Below are 21356 nucleotides of genomic sequence, written 5' to 3' on the forward strand. Positions count from 1 at the left end.
GATGGCTTCACACCTCAAGGGTCAAGGCTCCGCTCACCCGCAGAGCACCTTCATTTTTCACATGCAGCCAGAAGTAATGTGGGGGGTGGGGGTGGCTCTAGGTGGGCACGTTATTCTTTCCATCGGGATCAATAGCTCATAACCAGAAATCAGTAGAGGAACCCATGGAAAGGGTAAACACTGCTTTGAAATGAGAAACACATTTTAACTTCTGTTACAAAATAATAGAAAGCTGACTTTCAAGCACATAAGAAAATTAAGTTTCAGCTTTTCGTCACGGCACTGATAGAGTTGTGAAGAAGAGGAGGCAAAAGGTGAAGGGTTTCCTGTAAGCTCCTTGTGGCTAAAGAAAATGTAGCCTTTTCAGAACTCATTTTGTATGATCTCCAACACTGCAGGCCCAGGAAAGGGCCTCCCCCCTTCTCTGTATCACAAGGGCCCCCCACCCCCTCCGCTGTAGGCACCTGCGCCTTGGCACTGTACGTCCCTGTGATGCACCTGGGCAGAGCGCAGGACAGGGGAGGAGGTTAGGGCAGCCCTGCATGCAGGCTCTGGGCAATCTGATCATGGAATTCTGGGCTCTAGAAGTGGGAGGTGATCTGATATCTGGTTGTTGATGTTGGGGGATATCCTCTCAGCCTTATGAACTCCTATCTCTAGCTGGAGACTGACCAGCTCAAAGCCCAGGGCCGGGACCCTGGTTGTCCCGGGGGTATTAAGAGTGATTTCAAAGTCTCCATTCTTGGATCCTTGGTTTTCTGGTTCTATGTTCAGTGCCCCCTGAGCTCAAGCCTTCTCCCCTCAAGACCAGGGACTATCCCATCACTAACCTAACTGCTTCCAGTAGTTAAACTCTTAAAGATTTACCAAATCCAATGGCTTTGGACTTGGCACAAAATGTGTATAGCAGAGGAAATTTTAACCAGATGAGATGGGATTGGAAGTGGTAGACAATTATACAACTTACAGTGCAATTCTACATCCAGGCGAAACTCATTTTATTGCCCTTTGCAGATATAGGTAGGGGCAAGCACAGTGCCCTCTGAAGATGGACCACTTTGGCAGGAACATTATTTTGAGTTACAAAGCAATCAAACCCCAATAGATTCAGGAAAAGTTCTTTGCCTCCCCTACAACTGCCTAAAAAGAATTTACATAGTGGACCTGCTCCAGGAAGGGGGCTGTCACCATAGAGAACTACATTATGACAGGAACCTAGTGTTCAGTCAGAACCCTCTCTTCGTCCCATGGTTTCTGAGTGGCCCAGCAAGCATCTTCCTGTGAGTCACACTTCTTTCCTCTGAAGTCCCAGACCCCTACCCTCTTCTCCTTAGTTCAGGATGACTCAAATACCTCATTTTGCCTGGCTGTCTTTGGAATTCCCACACCTGTGTGGGTTCCCCGTATGCTGTGAAATTTGATCTTCTCCTGCTAATCTGTCCCATGCCAATTTGATTCTTAGTCCAGCTAGAAGGACCTTGGAGGGGACAGATATCTTGCTCTCTGACACAGATACTGTCTCTTTTTTTTTTTTTTAACTAACTGAAGGTTCGTGGCAACCCCACATTGAGTGAATTTATTCGTGCCATCTTTCCAACAGCATTTGCTCAATTTGTGTCTATATGTCACATTTTAGGAATTCTCACAGTATTTCAAACTTTTTCGTTATTACACTTGTTACGGTGATCTGTAATTAGTAATTACTAATCACTGGCTGAAAGCGTAGATGAAGGTTAACATTTTTTAACAATAGAACATCTTTTTAAAAAAGATTTTATTAAAAAAAATAAAATAAAAAAGATTTTATTTATTTATTTGAGAGAGAGAGAGAGCACACGAGCAGGAGGTGGGCAGAAAGAGAAGCAGACCCCCCACTAAGCAGGGAGCCCGATGGGGCTCAACCCCAGGACCCCAGGATCATGACCTGAGCCGAAGACAGATGCTTCACCGCCTGAGCCACCCAGGTGCACTATAAAATATCTTTAAAATTAACGTACGCACATTGTTCTTTTAGACACAATGCTATTGCACAATTAGTAAACTACAGTATAGTGTCAACATAACTTTTATGTGCACTGGGAAACCAAAAAATTCATCGAACTTCATTGCAATACTTGCTTTGTGGCAGTGGTCTGGCAGGGCACCGCGGCATCTCCAAGGGGTGCCTGTACGCCTCCAGTGCCCGGGTTTGCTCCAAGGTGGTTCCTGACTACTTTCAGGATGGGCTACACCCGGGGAATGCCGAGGGCCTGGAAGTGGGTTTTAGAACCTAAGGCCAAACGCCCTTTGCCGGGAGTTCACAAAGCGGGGAGGTGGGGGTGATGCCCCAGTCGCGCCTCCCGTTGGGAATGACGCTACAGACATTTCTGACGCCTCAGTTTCAAAGGCCATGTGTCAGGTTACAGACACATTAGTTTGCCACCCTGGAACTCTGCTTGGGGTTTGGCAGAGCCTCTTAGCTGGCTGTGACCCGGCCGCAAACTGGTAGGAATTAATGTGTTTCACATGTTGTTGGCAACTCTGAGCCCTCCTACAGTAGTGAAATAACTCAGGAAATTCTTTTGCTGACTCCTTACGGTTTTTATTTTCCCCCCCAGAGACACAACTCAGAGGCCTCTGTGATTTCCAAATCAATGAGCAGGAACACCTGTGAATCACTAATGGCATGAAACTTTGGGGAAAGAGCTCCAAACCTGACAGTGGCCTTCTGATTTATGTAGGGAGAGGCAGTGTGCAAGTGTGTATCCAGAGCGGATTTTCCCAGCATCTTGTACCTTGTTTGGTTATGAACATGTACAACCTCCTCTGAGGTGCACAGACTGAAATGCAATCCAATTAACCTTTTGCAGAGTTTCAGCTGGGAGGCTGTAAAGCACATTTGTTTCCCCTAATCCTGCCATTGTCGTGATGCTAATCGATGATAGCACATTGATGGGCCTAATAGTCATTTTTATAGCCTGGCAATTAGCTTCTCCATTTGACAGCAGCCTGGAAGGCTGGAATCCCAAGGCAAGATCCTTCCTCCCCACGTCCCCTGCTTCTGAGCTGCGGCGCCCCTCTGTTCTGCAGGTGCTGGAGAAGCCCCCCGAGCTCGCCCCTTGGTGGAGGGCAGTTAGGCTTCAGCAAGAAGAATGTCAGTTGCGAAACATTACAATCTTTTTCTGTATGGAATGCATTTCTTTGGAAGATGTGGAGCTTCTACTGTGCCAGGAATTTAAAAATAAGTATTTCTGAGACATTGGAGTATTCTGGTTATAAATTGCTGTGTTGCAAATTACACCAAAAACTTTAGTAGCTTAGAGCAAAACTATTCATTTATCACCACAGTATTGATGTGCTAAGCTGCTATAACAAGGGACCACAGGCTGGCGACTTCAACAAATACATTTATTTTTTCAAGGTTCAAGGACCAAGGTGTAGGCGGGGTTGGTATCTTCCGAGGCCCCTCTCCATGGCTCTTCAATGGCCATCTCTTCCCTGCGTCCTCACATGGTCTTCCCCTACTTGCCTGTCTCCTAATCTCCTCCCCCATGGATCAGGGCACCCCCTAACGGCCTCCTGTTAACTTACCTCTTTAAAGGCACTATCTCCAAATACAGGCACATTCTGAGGTCCTGGAATTTGGAACTTCAACTTGTGAATGTGAGGAGACGGTCATGCATCTATCGTTTGGACAGAGGTCAGCAGAGACAACTCATTGTGCTCTCCAACATTCTGGGCATCAGCAGGGATGGCTGGGGCAGCTGTGGCCATCCAGGCATCTCTCTCTTCATTGGCTCTCTCCCTAAGTGTCCTTTCCTTCACTGGCTGCTTCAGGGTGGCCGATTTCTTACTTCATGCTGGGTCCAGGATCCAAGAAAATGAGGCCGAAGAAGCTACAAGGCCTTTTACAATTCAGTCTTGGAATTCATCGTTAGTTGTCCTTTATTCAATGGGTCACATGAGGCCAGCTCCAATTCAGCATGGGAAGGGTCTGTGAATAGTGGGAGGTCTGCATAACTGGAAAGCCATCGTGCAGGCTGGCTCCCACAGGAGAGAAGATGGGCCTAACACTCAGAGGTGAAAGGAGGATAGATTGTTGGGAGAGTTCAGGGAATCATGAGTTATGGTCATGGCAACAGAGAGAAAGGAGAGATTTGAGAAATGTTTAGAATTAAAATTGACAAGGTTTTGCCAGCGATTTGGGAGTGAGGGGTGGTGGTGGTAGGGTATGTATATGTGTGTGTATGTGTGTTGGGGGATGGTTCTAGAATGCTTTTTCATGGAGAAGTCTTGGTCTGACATCCATATGGATGTAGATATACTTGGCACAGTTTCCATGACGTCCAGCTGACATCATATCAACAAAATCACCATGGAACACTGGGGGCCAGATTGATTTCAATCTTTAAATTACCCTAGGGCCCCAGAGGTCTCCAACTATGGAGAAAAGACCCTGGTGCTGGGGCAATGGCCACTTGGCAAGTTTTTCATGAGGATTAAAGGAGGCTTATTTCTATGAAGGGCCTAGTAAGTGATAAACCAAAGTTCATTTCTTTCCCTTTATGGTCTTATTATAATTTATGGTCTTAAAATGATTTCTTTAAAAAATAAGTTTTTAAAAATAGCAATTCCACTTCTCTAGCAATTTTAGAAAGTTTATTTCAGGCTTGGGCACAGTTTCTAACTCTGTATTATAGATGAACCAACGCACTATAGTTTAGTGGGGGTCAGGCCAACACAGTCACCCCAGAAGTACTTGAAAACCAACTGGTGAAAAACATTTTCATGATTACAGCAACTATATTTTTTTGAGTCGAGTGGAAAACAAGTCCCAAGAAAGTGTGCAAAATGGTTCTCAGAGAAACGATAAAATCCATAGGAAGGACGTCAATAGGCTATTCTTCCAGCTGCCAACAAAAAAGAATAAACACTATGGTCTGCCCCGATTCCAAAGCACAGCTTTTGGAAAATAAAGATTTATGATCTGGGTATAAATGGTGATGAATCACTTGGCGATACATGTTTTCTGGCACAACCTGTCAGAAGTAACGAGCCGTAGTCTGTTCCAGAGTTCATCTGGTTGTTAGCATTCCCTATAAAATATGGAAGAGAGTGGGGCACAATTTGTCTGAGTCTTTGCACGACTTTCCTCCCAATTACTGTGCTTCTGTCCCTGTCACGGTGAAAATAAATGGGCTGATAATTACAGCCTCAGATATAGTCTTGTCGCCTGCGTTTCCCTGGGCTTCACCAGCCTGTGTGTCTAATGGAGTCACATTACGAGTCATAACTCAAATTTTATTGTCTCCTACCAATGCCCCCTCACCCCTCTGCTCCCTCACTGACCTCTGTTTTAGTATAGGCTTCTCCCCTCGCATCTTAGTCTCTCCCTGGGGCACGCCTCACTTACCCTTGGATAAGTCTGCTCTTTGGATACTGTCCATGTTCTGGGCACACAGTGTCCCCCTGGGCACATCTGATGTCATACTATTTTTGCTGGGCTTTGGGTCTTCCTCTGCCATCATCACTGCCCCTAATTCCTGGGACCTTCCCGGTGCCAAAGCTGTGTGGTGAGCTATGGCAAGACAGGGCAAGACCTCTCTCCTTGTTACTCTATGCTGCGTGCGACTATGCGTAGGCATGCGTGCCTGTAATCTGTGATGCATGCACCAGAAAGTTGTACAAATATATTAATGAAAAAGCCTGTCTGCTTTTACATGTAGCCTTCCTTCTCCCTCAGACCCAAGTAAAAGCCACTGTGGCCCTCCTGCATCCCTGGCTCTCCATGCCTGGCTCCTTCTCCCCCACTTACAATGAACTCTCTCCCAGGAGACGCGTTAGTTTCCCATGTAAATAATGAGTCTGTCCTCCAGGTTCACCATACAAGTTCAACAAACATAAATCGCAGCTGAAGCTCAAGCTGGGACCTGTCTTACATTTTCTTTTTAATGAAATATTGGTAGCTCTTTTGCAACGGTTTTCATGGCTACCCATGAATCCCGTCTTGGAAGGTAGAGAAATGAGCCGTGGCACTTCTTCCGGGCGGCTCGCAGGGCCTGCTCGATCTTTTGCATGAGACCTTGACCCTGGCTGTTATTGCTCTGTCTGTCTGACAGGTAGCTGACCCCACCCATTCTCCTTGATCTCCAACTGCTTCTGTTAGGAGTGCTGTGTCCTAGGAAAACCACCGTGAGCAATCACGTGTACGATGTTCCTGTGGCCAGTTCTCAGAAACTGTGAAGACAGAATGTCTGCTTGGCCTATTCTGATTTTTATTGCTTTTTTTAAAAAAGCACTTAAAATTTTCTTTTATAAATATAATTTATGTAAATTCAATCTGCCGGCATATAGTAGAATGCTCAGTGCTTATCTTATCACATGCCCTCCTTAGTGCCCATCACCCAGTCACCCCATCCCCACACCCACCTCCTCTTCCGCAACCCTTTGTTTCCCAGAGTCAGGAGTCTCATGGTTTGTCTTCCTCTCTAAGTTTTCCCCACTCAGTTTCCCTCCTTTCCTTAATGATCCCTTTCACTATTTCTTATATTCCACATATGAGTGAAACCATATAACTGTCTTTCTCCGATTGTCTTATTTCACTAAGCATCATACCCTCCAGTTCCACCCACGTCGAAGCAAATGGTGGGTATTCGTCATTTCTGATGGCTGAGGAATATTCCATTGTATACATAAACCACAGCTTTATCCATTCATCTGTCAAAGGACATCGTGGCTCCTCCCACAGTTAGGCTGTTGTGGACATTACTGCTGTGAACATTGGGATGTGGGTGTCCTGGTATTTCACTCCATCTGTATCTTTGGGGTAAATATTCAGTAGTGCTGTTGCTGGGTCATAGGGTAGCTCTATTTTTAACTTCTTGAGGACCCTCCACACTGTTTTCCAGAGTGGCTACACCAGCTTGTGTTCCCACCAATAGTGCAAGAGGGTTCCCCTTTCTCCACATCCTCGCCAGCATTTGTTGTTTCCTGTCCTGCTAATTTTAGCCATTCTCCATGCCTGGCTTAATGATGTAAAGTGGTTGATTCTTATTGCTTTTAAGTCAATTTTATTTGCATATCTAACTTCAGATAATGGTCTTCTTTTTTTAAATTATGAATAGGGAAATTGAGAAAAAAGATTCTGAACCCTGCATCTTTCTTATAATTGTCAGTGACCTGCCCTGGATACAAACTTGAAGTAGAGACTGAAAATGGAGAACACATTGACACCCAGACTTATCCCTTCTCAAGTTTGGGCCCCATTCCAGGGTTTGAGCACATGCTGTCTGTCTTCTTCCAGGATGACTTCATGTCATACTGTTGGTTTTCACGAGCCATGAAGGACACTGGTCCAGGTCACAGATGGCTGGTCCCAGTGAGTCATGCTCACAGTTCCAAGATCTCTCCCTGTGAGCATGATTGATGGGACCTTAGGGAAGACAGCACTTCACCTTTCCAGAGGTTACCATGGAACCTGCTCAACTTAGCTGAGATTAAAAAAAAAAAAAAAAAAAAAATCTCATGAGCCATGTTATAATAGCAGTAACAGGGATTTGGAAGAATAAGCATCCGGAATCCCAATATACCAATAAATAACTATTTTATTTTTTTCTCTGTTCATCTATAATATAAGAAACAAACAAAAAATAGTATAGTATAAAGGGTGGTTGAGGCTTTGAGTAAATGTACAAAATTGATTAAATATATATGTAAATATACCTACTTGGGTAAAAGCTATAGTCATAATACTGGATACTCCTAATTTATTCAAAAAGATTTAAAAAATGAAATGAGAAAGCTCTATTACTTTCACACATCCTGCCCGAGTTCCTTTTGTCTAGGAGAAAGAAGTATCTTAACACCTTTTATTTTTAAAAGAAAACAATTAGTTTATTGCTTTTTAAGAACTTTTTACTGATTATAAAAGTAACATACACTTATGGTAGAAAATCAGCAAAAATAATAAGAAAGTGGGGGTGCCTGGGTGGCTCAGTCGATTGAGCATCTAACTTTTGATTTCCACTCAGGTCATGATCTCAGGGTCATGATACCGAGCCCCGCATTAGGCTCTGCGCTCTGCCTAGTCTGCTTAAGATTCGCTTTCCCTCCCTCTGCCCCTCCCCCTCCTTTCTCTCTCTCTTTCTCTCTCAAATAAAATAAATAAATGAAATATTTTTTTAAAAAATAAGAAGAAAGTAAAAATCACTTAATTTCACCACCAGGGATGATAGCTATACTTTGTTTACTTTTTAATGATGTCTTCTCTGCACACCTATGTGTACTCTAAAAACTAAATTTGGTTGTGCTCTATTGACAATGTTTATTTCTGCTCTTTTCACTTATTATCACGTGCACAGCATCTCCTCAACGCCATTAAACATTATTTGAGGGCATCATTTTAAATGGCTGTGTCATCGTCCATCACAGAGATTCTTCTATCACTAAACATTTGATTCCAACGTTCATCATAAGCACTTCAGTGAACAAGTTTGTACATTGACCTTTGCTTGGGTTTTGGAAAAATTCCTTAGGGAAGGTGCTTAGAAAGCTTCCTGCTATTATTAGCGTGAACAGTGACATTCTTTGTTTCATCCTTTTTATTCTGATTTTGGTGGTTATCGAAGGTTTTACAGCATAATCCATGACTTCTCAAAGCCTAATTAATATCTGGTGCTTTTAGCCCTCTTTGGATAAGACAAAGTCCTTATAACACTTTCCCATTTACAGGTGATCATTTTATTTTAATTCTCTATTTTAATTCTCTATTTTATAATCCATAAAACTTTTTTGGGGGGTATGTAAATAGTCAAAAGTTCCTCATACTTACCTACAGATTTACCCTTTTCAGTGAGCTTCATTTTTTCCTGTAACAGTGAACTTTATCTGGGATCATTTTTTCTTCTGCCTGAAGAACTCTTCTAGTATTTTTTGCAGTGCGAGCGATCAGTTTTCTGCTTCTGTTTGCACATAAATGTCTTTATCTCCCCTTTTTGGAGGATCCTTCAGCTGGGCATAGTTGTCACTTCTTTCATTCCTTTGCTTTCTGTCTTTCATTTCTTTTTCATACTGATCTAACTGTTGCTCCTTTAAAGATAACTTGTTTTTCTTTTAAGGCTAATTTTAAGGTTTTAATTTTTATATATGTTTTAAAAGTAGTTTTACTAATATGTACCCAGATGACCATTTTCTTTTTCTTTTTTTTTTTTCTTCCTTTCTCTCTCCCTCTCTTCCTTTCTTCCTCTCGTTTGGAATTTGTAGGGCTTGAATTTTTGACTTCATATCATTTCTTAGTTTTACCCAAGTGTTTCTTCCCTCAAGTTTTTTCCAGTCTCATTCTGAGCTCCAGATATACTGCTGGACCTTTACCCAGCATTCTATGTTTCCTATTCTTTTCTTCTATAGTTTTTAATCCTTATGTCTCTGTGGTTCATCCTGGATCTTTTCTTGTTAGCTGCATGTTTTGGTTCATTCTTCCTCCACCTATCTAATCTGCTCTTAATCCCATTGTTTGAGTTTTTAATTTCAGTTATTGAAGTTTTTATTTATTTTTTAAAAGATTTTATTTATTTATTCATGAGAGACACACAGAGAGAGGCAGAGACATAGGCAGAGGGAGAAGCAGGCTTCCTGCAGGGAGCCTGATGCGGAACTTGATTCCAGGATCACCCCCTGAGCTGAAGGCAGATGCTCAACCACTGAGCCACCCAGATGTCCCAGTTATTAAAGTTTTTATTCTATAATTTTAATGTCATTTCAAATAGTTTCACATTCTCTGTTGAAATTCTCAGCCTTATTTGTCCCCTTGAGAATTGTTACCATAAAGTCTGTGTCTGGTAACTGTAATGTCTAGAGTCCTATAGGTCTGTGTCTTTTTGTTGTTGTTATTTCTGCTCATTTTTATTCATGTTGTCTTATCAGTTCATGTGCTGGGTTATTTTTGATTGTGAACTTACAAAATTCTATGCAGAAATACTTAGGAGGTCTTCCTTTGACAGTAAGAAGGGGGTGGGAGGGGGCACGACCATCTGAGATTTCCTTGATACAATTTCAGGGATTAAGACCATTCAGATGCCTCCAAGGGCCACCAGTACCTCCGTGTTATCCTACTCCTAGGATGGAGCTCTCTATAACCCTAACCGAAGAAAGGGCCTTCACTAAGACATCCTCATTGTTGGAGTCTAGATCCTAACCCTTTTTCTCTGTCAGACACAGTGCTCAGTCTTTCAGCAATGGCTGTAGAAATTGGCAAATACTTCTAGGGGAAATCAGTGCTAAGTGCCAGCTGGATGTCCCTGGACCTCTGTCCTCTCCCAGGTCCCGGCCCAGTAGTTATTCACTGTCTCATCACCTCCCTGTCCTCTCACAGGGCCAGGAGCAGAGCTGGCAGGGCCTTGGTGCAGATGGGTCCCTCTCTCTCTTTTAAGTCCTAGACCAGCACCTGGGGAGGACACTGCAACAAGCCAATGGCCCCACCATCAACCCAGCACCAAGACAGATAATCCATTTCATTATCTACCTGAAATAACTTATCTTCTTTCATTTTGAATTTCAAGTTTTATCATTGTTGTTGCTTTTTTTCCTGCCTTAAAATTAAACCCAGTGAAGTGCCATTCCTGATGGCGAAGTCTGGATGCTTACGTCTTCGTCAGATCTGCGTTAAGTGGTGGAGGGGATTGCTGGTGGGGCTTGGATCCTTTTTCATCCTCCTATTTATTTAGGAAAGAGCACCAGATAACAACCCAGGAAAGCTAAAATAGAAAGTGTGAGGCCAAAGCCACAGCTCCCGTTATCAAAGCCAGCCATCTCCCTGGTTGATCTCTGTTCAGATGTGTTCCAGATCCTCAAAATACCACGGCTTTATTCTCTGCCATGCCCAACAGCCAAGTCTGACCTTCAGAGTGATAGAGAAAATAAGCATCCTCTCAGGAAAGGAATGATGTCACCCCCAGTCTCTTTGTTGCTCTACATCCCAGGGGGAAGCACAGCACATTTCCCAGAAAACCACCCTGGTGATATCTTAGCCATGGTTTCACAAGCTTTACAAATGTTAGGGCCCCAGAGTACAGAGCTGCTCACAGTTCTAGGGTAGGCACAACCTGGCTCCTCCTCTCACTTGGGCTGGATGAAATATCAGGCTGTCAATGGTTATGAAAAGAAGAAAGTAAAGTTGAGAGCAATTGCATTTTTTGCTCTGCTTCCTTTTCTCTAACGTGTATCTGCCCAAAGATGACCGAGTGGAAGCTGGGAGCATGCAGGGCTGGCTGGAGAGGCTTGGCCACGCTGGGGAAGGCTGGTGTGGTGATGTCTGGGGAGCTATGTGACGCCTGTCAGAACTTGCCTCCCCATGCCGCCTGGCACCTTGGTTCCTGGCTGGTGGCAAATGCCTGACAGGCAGGCAGTTTGTGGTGTGGGGCACACTGCATAGGATGGAGCCCGTGGGTATGTCTCCAGGGGGAGTGTTCTAGGTGAGGACCTGAGGCAGGACCATGTCTGGAGAGGAGAGGCCCTGCTGGGAGCTGGTGGGGCTGGAGCAAGATGAGAGCAGTGAGCTGAGAGACAGGCTTATGGGGTCGGGTGACATAGTGCTCTGAGGAATCCACGGTAAGGAATCTGAATTGTAGTATGCAGGATAGTGAGGCTCGGGAGGGCCTTAGACAGGGGAGTGATAGGATCCAGTGTGTAAACCAGCTCACCGTGGCTGGTGGCTGGAGAAGGCACCAGTGGGCAAGAGCAGTGGCAGGGACACCAGTTGGGAGATCATTCTAGTAGCTTGGTTGCTCCAGCTTTCTGGGGATCAGCATCCAGTGACTTTCCCTGCTCATCCTAATGGCTATATTCTTTTCTTGTTCAAACCCTGCCTCTCCTTGATTCTCTGGGTTCTGAGAACCGGCCCCTTCTAGTGCCCGAACACTGTTTTTATAAGTTACCTGGAGCCACAGGGCTTCCTTTTCTTACTCATCTCTCCTTCCCACCCTAGGGAAGGAGCCTATCTCTGGATCCCAGGCCTGTGGTACCAGCATTCTTCCTGCTTCACTGTGTTAGGCACTGAGCAGGGAGCTGGGAATTCAGAGCTGGACAGGACAGGCATAGTTCTTGTTTGAAGGGAGCTTACAGTCTCCCAGGGGAGAGAAAACATGGAAATATCAAGGAAACTAACAAATACACAGCTGAAATACCTTAATTACATGCTTATGAATATATGTAAGTCCTGGGAAAAACCCAAGAAACATGAACAGGTGGGTCTATTAGTCAGGGTTCTCTAGAGAAACAGAATATATACATATATATATTTAATATATTAAAATATATTTGTGTTTATAGAGATATTCTATATATATATATGTTATATATATATGGAGGAAGGGGAGAGGGAGAGAGAACATATACATCTTCCATATATATGTTAGATATGGATATAGATATGTAATATATATGCTATTGAGAAAGAGATTTTAAGGAATTAGGTCATGGAATTATAGAGGCTAGCAAATCCAGAATCCACAGAGCAAGGCAGAAGGCTGGAAACTCAGGCAGGATTCCTATGTCACATGAAGTCTTGAGACAGAAGTCTTTCTATTCTGGAGAACCCAGTCTTTGCTCTTAAGGCCTTCAACTGATTAGATGAGGACCACCACACCATGGAGAGCAATTTGCTTTACTTAAAGTTAATGGTTAATCATATCTAAAAATTATCCTCATGGCAATATCTAGACTGGTGTTGGGCCAAAGAACTGGGCATCATAGCCTAGCCAGGTTGACACATAAAATAAACATGTGTGTGTGGGGGTTGCTTTAGACAAGATGGATGTGGAAACCCTCTGTGAGGACGGGACATTTATATGTGAATTAAAAGGATAAGAAGGATGTAACCATGTGAAGGAAGGGGAGAAAGTCCCCAGGTAGGGGAAGTCGTGTGCTCGGGTTTTGAGGCAGAGAACCTGTGTGCAGAGCAGTGGGAATGTATCTGGACAGTAGTAGGAGGACAGAAGTAGGGTTGGGGAGGACAGGAGCCAGGTCACTCAGGGCCTCACTTGTGCGAGCCTGTCGTCCCTGTAGGGAGTCTGAATTTCATTCAAAGTACAGAGGGAACCTACTGTGAAGTTTTAAGCATAAATGACATTTTGATGCACTATTTTTAAAATTTTAAATTAATGCAAAAAAAAAGCCATGATGAGCAATGTATCCAACTTTTAAATAAAGACAGGATCCAGTGGTGCCGTGCTGAGCCATACTGAGGCCTGAGGCCAAAGAGAAAACATTGCTCTGGTTTGCATGTTTTAATATATTTTTTAATGGTTAATTTTCCAGGACATTATAGTCGTTGAAAAATATTGAGAAATGGGAAAGTAGGTGTGTTGAAACTCACATGATTATTTTGGTTGAAATATTGGGAAAGACATTTATTGACGCCTTTTGTAAAATTTAACATTTACCAACACACTTTAAAAGTCACTTTCTCCCATTGGTTGTCACTTAAAACTCCCAGCTGAAAAGAAGATGAACAAAGAAGTAGATTTTGAAAAGACTACTGATTACTTTTGTTATATCCAGGGAAATGAAGTTATAATAAATTCTTTTTTTCTAATTATAATAAATTCTGTTTGGGGTATAAGCAAAATACTTGAACTTAACATAGTAAGTTTTAATTCATCTACTTTTTCAATTTTTCAGTATTTTCAACTACTTTAATGTTTTTTAAAAAGTCACTATTAACATTTTCCCTAAAAACCTGTGGATAGAAGTGCACAATTTTCCTTCTGCCCCAGGCTCCAGTGTGACTTGGCATGGCACTGTTGCACCATGTCTTTATTTATAATTTTGGTATTTTGTTAGTTATGAATACATTTGCGTTAAATTGGGTTTTTAAAAACTGTTGCACTGGGGGAGGAGCAAGATGGCGGAGGAGTAGGGTCTCCAAATCACCTGTCTCCACCAAACTACCTAGAAAACCTTCAAATTATCCTGAAAATCTATGAATTCGGCCTGAGATTCAAAGAGAGACCAGCTGGAATGCTACAGTGAGAAGAGTTCGAGCATCTATCAAGGTAGGAAGACGGGGAAAAAGAAATAAAGGAACAAAGGCCTCCAAGGGGGAGGGGCCCGCGAGGAGCCGGGCTGAGGCCGGGGCGAGTGTCCCCAGGACAGGAGAGCCCCGTCCCGGAGGAGCAGGAGCTGCACCGACCTTCCCGGGCGGAAAGGGGCTCGCGGGGAGTTGGAGCAGGACCCAGGAGGGCGGGGATGCCCTCGGGCTCCCTGGGACAGTAACAGCAACTGCGCGCCCAGGAGAGTGCGCCGAGCTCCCTAAGGGCTGCAGCGCGCACGGCGGGACCCGGCGGGACCGGAGCAGCTGAAGGGGCTCGGGCAGCGGCTCCGCGGAGGGGGCTGCGCGGCCCCGGGAGCAGCTCGGGGGGCTCGGGCAGAGGAAGAGGCTCCGTGCGGTGGGGGCTGCGCGGTTCCAGGAGCAGCTCGGAGGGGCTCGGGCGGCAGCTCCGCGGAGGGGGTTGCGCGGCCCGGGAGCGCGAATCCACCAGCGCAGGCTCCGGAGCACAGCGCGCCGGGACACAGCCCAGGATCCCGCCTCCCCCGGGACAGGCAGAGGCCGGGAGGGCCCAGGACAGCAAGGACGCTCCTGCCCCAGCTGAGCAGATCAGCGGCCCCGCCCCGGAGCCTCCAGGCCCTGCAGACGGAGTTCCTGCCGGAGCTGAATCCAGGTTTCCAGAGCTGCCCCGCCACTGGGGCTGTTCCTCCTGCGGCCTCACGGGGTAAACAACCACCACTGAGCCCTGCACCAGGCAGGGGCACAGCAGCTCCCCCAACTGCTAACACCTGAAAATCAGCACAACAGGCCCCTCCCCCAGAACACCAGCTAGACGGACAACTTCCAGGAGAAGCCAAGGGACTTAAAGAACACAGAATCAGAAGATACTCCCCGGTGGTTCTTTTTTTGTTTGTTTGTTTTTGTTTTTGTTTTTGTTTTTGTTTTTGTTTTGTTTTGCTTTTTGATTTGTTTCCTTCCCCCACCCCCTTTTTTTCTCCTTTCTTTTTCTTTCTCTTTTTCTTCTTTTTTTTTTTTTTTTTTTTTTTTCGTTTTTTTTTTCTTTTTCTTCCCTTTTTTTTTCTCTTTCTCTTTTCTTTCCTTCTTTCTCTCCTCTCTTTTTCTCTTTTTCCCAATACAACTTGCTTTTGGCCACTCTGCACTGAGCAAAATGACTAGAAGGAAAACCTCACCTCAAAAGAAAGAATCAGAAACAGTCCTCTCTCCCACAGAGTTACAAAATCTGGATTACAATTCAATGTCAGAAAGCCAATTCAGAAGCACTATTATACAGCTACTGGTGGCTCTAGAAAAAAGTATAAAGGACTCAAGAGACTTCATGACTGCAGAATTTAGAGCTAATCAGGCAGAAATTAAAAACCAATTGAATGAGATGCAATCCAAACTAGAAGTCCTAACGACGAGGGTTAACGAGGTGGAAGAACGAGTGAGTGACCTAGAAGACAAGTTGACAGCAAAGAGGGAAACTGAGGAAAAAAGAGACAAACAATTAAAAGACCATGAAGATAGATTAAGGGAAATAAACGACAGCCTGAGGAAGAAAAACCTACGTTTAATTGGGGTTCCCGAGGGCGCCGAAAGGGACAGAGGGCCAGAATATGTATTTGAACAAATTCTAGCTGAAAACTTTCCTAATCTGGGAAGGGAAACAGGCATTCAGATCCAGGAAATAGAGAGATCCCCCCCTAAAATCAATAAAAACCGTTCAACACCTCGACATTTAATTGTGAAGCTTGCAAATTCCAAAGATAAGGAGAAGATCCTTAAAGCAGCAAGAGACAAGAAATCCCTGACTTTTATGGGGAGGAGTATTAGGGTAACAGCAGACCTCTCCACAGAGACCTGGCAGGCCAGAAAGGGCTGGCAGGATATATTCAGGGTCCTAAATGAAAAGAACATGCAACCAAGAATACTTTATCCAGCAAGGCTCTCATTCAAAATGGAAGGAGAGATAAAGAGCTTCCAAGACAGGCAGCAACTAAAAGAATATGTGACCTCCAAACCAGCTCTGCAAGAAATTTTAAGGGGGCCTCTTAAAATTCCCCTTTAAGAAGAAGTTCAGTGGAACAGTCCACAAAAACAAAGACTGAATAGATATCATGATGACACTAAACTCATATCTCTCAATAGTAACTCTGAATGTGAACGGGCTTAATGACCCCATCAAAAGGCGCAGGGTTTCAGACTGGATAAAAAAGCAGGACCCATCTATTTGCTGTCTACAAGAGACTCATTTTAGACAGAAGGACACCTACAGCCTGAAAATAAAAGGTTGGAGAACCATTTACCATTCGAATGGTCCTCAAAAGAAAGCAGGGGTAGCCATCCTTATATCAGATAAACTAAAATTTACCCCAAAGACTGTAGTGAGAGATGAAGAGGGACACTATATCATACTTAAAGGATCTATTCAACAAGAGGACTTAACAATCCTCAATATATATGCTCCGAATGTGGGAGCTGCCAAATATATAAATCAATTATTAACCAAAGTGAAGAAATACTTAGATAATAATACACTTATACTTGGTGACTTCAATCTAGCTCTTTCTATACTTGATAGGTCTTCTAAGCAAAACATCTCCAAAGAAACGAGAGCTTTAAATGATACACTGGACCAGATGGATTTCACAGATATCTACAGAACTTTACATCCAAACTCAACTGAATACACATTCTTCTCAAGCGCACATGGAACTTTCTCCAGAATAGACCACATATTGGGTCACAAATCGGGTCTGAACCGATACCAAAAGATTGGGATTGTCCCCTGCATATTCTCGGACCATAATGCCTTGAAATTAGAACTAAATCACAACAAGAAGTTTGGAAGGACCTCAAACACATGGAGGTTAAGGACCATCCTGCTAAAAGATAAAAGGGTCAACCAGGAAATTAAGGAAGAATTAAAAAGATTCATGGAAACTAATGAGAATGAAGATACAACCGTTCAAAATCTTTGGGATGCAGCAAAAGCAGTCCTAAGGGGGAAATACATCGCAATACAAGCATCCATTCAAAAACTGGAAAGAACTCAAATACAAAAGCTAACCTTACACATAAAGGAGCTAGAGAAAAAACAGCAAATAGATCCTACACCCAAGAGAAGAAGGGAGCTAATAAAGATTCGAGCAGAACTCAACGAAATCGAGACCAGAAGAACTGTGGAACAGATCAACAGAACCAGGAGTTGGTTCTTTGAAAGAATTAATAAGATAGATAAACCATTAGCCAGCCTTATTAAAAAGAAGAGAGAGAAGACTCAAATTAATAAAATCATGAATGAGAAAGGAGAGATCACTACCAACACCAAGGAAATACAAACGATTTTAAAAACATATTATGAACAGCTATACGCCAATAAATTAGGCAATCTAGAAGAAATGGACGCATTCCTGGAAAGCCACAAACTACCAAAACTGGAACAGGAAGAAATAGAAAACCTGAACAGGCCAATAACCAGGGAGGAAATTGAAGCAGTCATCAAAAACCTCCCAAGACACAAGAGTCCAGGGCCAGATGGCTTCCCAGGAGAATTTTATCAAACGTTTAAAGAAGAAATCATACCTATTCTCCTAAAGCTGTTTGGAAAGATAGAAAGAGATGGAGTACTTCCAAATTCGTTCTATGAAGCCAGCATCACCTTAATTCCAAAGCCAGACAAAGACCCCCGCCAAAAAGGAGAATTACAGACCAATATCCCTGATGAACATGGATGCAAAAATTCTCAACAAGATACTGGCCAATAGGATCCAACAGTACATTAAGAAAATTATTCACCATGACCAAGTAGGATTTATCCCTGGGACACAAGGCTGGTTCAACACCCGTAAAACAATCAATGTGATTCATCATATCAGCAAGAGAAAAACCAAGAACCATATGATCCTCTCATTGGATGCAGAGAAAGCATTTGACAAAATACAACATCCATTCCTGATCAAAACTCTTCAGAGTGTAGGGATAGAGGGAACATTCCTCGACATCTTAAAAGCCATCTATGAAAAGCCCACAGCAAATATCATTCTCAATGGGGAAACACTGGGAGCCTTTCCCCTAAGATCAGGAACAAGACAGGGATGTCCACTCTCACCACTGCTATTCAACATAGTACTGGAAGTCCTAGCCTCAGCAATCAGACAACAAAAAGACATTAAAGGCATTCAAATTGGCAAAGAAGAAGTCAAACTCTCCCTCTTCGCCGATGACATGATACTCTACATAGAAAACCCAAAAGTCTCCACCCCAAGATTGCTAGAACTCATACAGCAATTCGGTAGCGTGGCAGGATACAAAATCAATGCCCAGAAGTCAGTGGCATTTCTATACACTAACAATGAGACTGAAGAAAGAGAAATTAAGGAGTCAATCCCATTTACAATTGCACCCAAAAGCATAAGATACCTAGGAATAAACCTCACCAAAGATGTAAAGGATCTATACCCTCAAAACTATAGAACACTTCTGAAAGAAATTGAGGAAGACACAAAGAGATGGAAAAATATTCCATGCTCATGGATTGGCAGAATTAATATTGTGAAAATGTCAATGTTACCCAGGGCAATATACACGTTTAATGCAATCCCTATCAAAATACCATGGACTTTCTTCAGAGAGTTAGAACAAATTATTTTAAGATTTGTGTGGAATCAGAAAAGACCCCGAATAGCCAGGGGAATTTTAAAAAAGAAAACCATATCTGGGGGCATCACAATGCCAGATTTCAGGTTGTACTACAAAGCTGTGGTCATCAAGACAGTGTGGTACTGGCACAAAAACAGACGCATAGATCAGTGGAACAGAATAGAGAATCCAGAAGTGGACCCTGAACTTTATGGGCAACTAATATTCGATAAAGGAGGAAAGACTATCCATTGGAAGAAAGACAGTCTCTTCAATAAATGGTGCTGGGAAAATTGGACATCCACATGCAGAAGAATGAAACTAGACCACTCTCTTTCACCATACACAAAGATAAACTCAAAATGGATGAAAGATCTAAATGTGAGACAAGATTCCATCAAAATCCTAGAGAAGAACACAGGCAACACCCTTTTTGAACTCGGCCATAGTAACTTCTTGCAAGATACATCCACGAAGGCAAAAGAAACAAAAGCAAAAATGAACTATTGGGACTTCATCAAGATAAGAAGCTTTTGCACAGCAAAGGATACAGTCAACAAAACTCAAAGACAACCTACAGAATGGGAGAAGATATTTGCAAATGACATATCAGATAAAGGGCTAGTTTCCAAGATCTATAAAGAACTTTTTAAACTCAACACCAAAGAAACAAACAATCCAATCATGAAATGGGCAAAAGACATGAACAGAAATCTCACAGAAGAAGACATAGACATGGCCAACATGCACATGAGAAAATGCTCTGCATCACTTGCCATCAGGGAAATACAAATCAAAACCACAATGAGATACCACCTCACACCAGTGAGAATGGGAAAAATTAACAAGGCAGGAAACCACAAATGTTGGAGAGGATGTGGAGAAAAGGGAACCCTCCTACACTGTTGGTGGGAATGTGAACTGGTGCAGCCACTGTGGAAAACTGTGTGGAGGTTCCTCAAACAGTTAAAAATATACCTGCCCTACGACCCAGCAATTGCACTGTTGGGGATTTACCCCAAAGATACAAATGCAATGAAACGCTGGGACACCTGCACCCCGATGTTTCTAGCAGCAATGGCCACGATAGCCAAACTGTGGAAGGAGCCTCGGTGTCCAACGAAAGATGAATGGATAAAGAAGATGTGGTTTATGTATACAATGGAATATTACTCAGCTATTAGAAATGACAAATACCCACCATTTGCTTCAACGTGGATGGAACTGGAGGGTATTATGCTGAGTGAAGTAAGTCAGTCAGAAAAGGACAAACATTATATGTTCTCATTCATTTGGGGAATATAAATAATAGTGAAAGGGAAAATAAGGGAAGGGAGAAGAAATGTGTGGGAAATATCAGAAAGGGAGACAGAACATAAAGACTGCTAACTCTGGGAAACGAACTAGGGGTGGTAGAAGGGGAGGAGGGCGGGGGGTGGGAGTGAATGGGTGACGGGCACTGGGTGTTATTCTGTATGTTAGTAAATTGAACACCAATAAAAAAAAAAAAAAAAAAAAAAAAAAAAAAAAATAAGACTGATAAAAAAAAAAAAAAAAAAAAAAAAAAAAAAAAATAAAAACTGTTGCACTGAACTAGAATTTATCCCAAGTCCTGCATTTTTCAGTATATTTTGCACCCTTGCACTTTGCAGGTGAGCCTCTGCCGCACCTAATTTGGATCCTGATAGGGAGTGTGGTAGTCCGTGAGAGCTTACCGTGACAGCCCAGGGGAGGTGGGTGGTAGCTGGGTCTGGGTAGGGGGTGGAATGGGAAAACAGTCTGAAAAGTATGAATGAGCATAACTACATGGCGTTTTAGTATTATGGTTCCTTGTTGCTTTGAGGATAATCATTTGCTGCTTCTTACTCTTTGCCTTGCTGGGCAATGTGGAGTCGGGATGTAGGTTTGCCTTAGTGGTGTAGTTTTGCAAAAGCAAAATTACAACGATCACATATTCATTTTTCACTTCATGCCAACATTTCACATGCACAAAACCAGTAATTTTCTTCTAACATTTCGGACATTGGAATAGGAAGGAAATATATTCTGTAGGCAGTTCTCTTTCATAGCCGGGCACTGCAGACTGAATAAATATGGCACTGAAGGCAGTTGATCATAATCACATAAAGGAAATAGTACCTTCCCTTTAAGAGACCTGGGCCACGAATAAACCAACGTGGCTTCTGGGCCTTAGTGGATTGTCCCCCATTTGAGACTCACAGAGTTCACACAGCAACTTGGCCTCTGGTGATTGCTATGCGCGTCTGATGAGTGATTTTTATTAAGTCTTCTAAATTTTCAGTAGTGACAGGTGAGGGGGATACAATACAATGATGATACAATGAGCGTAGTTCCCAGGGATAGGATCATTCTGGCATGGATCGGGAAATTTTCTGATGATTTTTTTTTCTGAGTGTCTCATTAATTTTCTTTCTTTCATTTCCTTTATAATGTTTTTTTTTTTCCCTTCAAGGAAGCTTATTCTAGTTTAAACGATATGCTCCCAAGGAAAGAGCATGTGCAAATTATCTTTTGTTAGAAATAAAAGGGCATGTCATGAATGCTTTTCCACCGTAGGGTTTCGAAGAATGCGTTCACTCTTCTGGACAGAGAAATAATTGACTCTGAATTAATTATGCAATGAAGATTAAAATGTAATTTTCATAGCAGGGGGCCTCTGGGTACTTTACCTTTC

The 21356-nt window shown here is 43.1% G+C and overlaps 1 protein-coding gene across 3 annotated transcripts in view; it reads left to right on the top strand.

The window, feature by feature from the left end:
* The first annotated feature begins 1231 nt into the window (after positions 1-1231).
* FRMD4A (FERM domain containing 4A) overlaps positions 1232-21356 on the top strand; it is a 751487-nt gene continuing 731362 nt past the window's right edge. For 2 of the 3 annotated variants that reach the window (XM_035713659.2, XM_035713663.2), the window contains exon 1: positions 4354-4509. The gene's annotated coding sequence lies outside the window, so the exon portion shown is untranslated. Of the gene's footprint in view, positions 1281-4353; positions 4510-21356 lie in introns of those variants that run through there. The other variant, XM_049100487.1, reaches the window with a different exon arrangement.

This window comes from Canis lupus, chromosome 2 (genome assembly GCF_003254725.2).
Source record: "Canis lupus dingo isolate Sandy chromosome 2, ASM325472v2, whole genome shotgun sequence".
Classification (NCBI taxonomy): Eukaryota; Metazoa; Chordata; class Mammalia; order Carnivora; family Canidae; genus Canis; species Canis lupus.